Below are 280 nucleotides of genomic sequence, written 5' to 3' on the forward strand. Positions count from 1 at the left end.
CTCCATCGAACAGCATTGGTTTCATTCTTTAATGTTAATTAGGAGGGGAGAGACGATTTTTTAATTAGCGGGCGAATGATTGGGGTGGCGCTCTGCGCCGAGACACCATTGGGTTTCTCATACACGGAGAAAAAAATTCCTGAATTTTTCAGGAGAAATTCAGGTAAAAATTACCGTGCCGTCTGATAAAGTGGGTTCAATTGCCTAGCACCAGAAAAATTCCGGTACCGCACAATAAAAGCTTGATTCCTGACTGTTTTCTATTACATGATAAATTACA

The 280-nt window shown here is 40.7% G+C and overlaps 1 protein-coding gene across 1 annotated transcript in view; it reads left to right on the forward strand.

The window, feature by feature from the left end:
• LOC107041996 (NIF3-like protein 1) overlaps positions 1-280 on the forward strand; it is an 86,056-nt gene that overhangs the window by 42,702 nt on the left and 43,074 nt on the right. The gene's annotated exons all lie outside the window — the stretch shown is intronic.

Source organism: Diachasma alloeum, unplaced genomic scaffold (assembly GCF_001412515.2).
Source record: "Diachasma alloeum isolate Michigan unplaced genomic scaffold, Dall2.0 Dall_scaffold_00400, whole genome shotgun sequence".
NCBI classification, from domain to species: Eukaryota; Metazoa; Arthropoda; class Insecta; order Hymenoptera; family Braconidae; genus Diachasma; species Diachasma alloeum.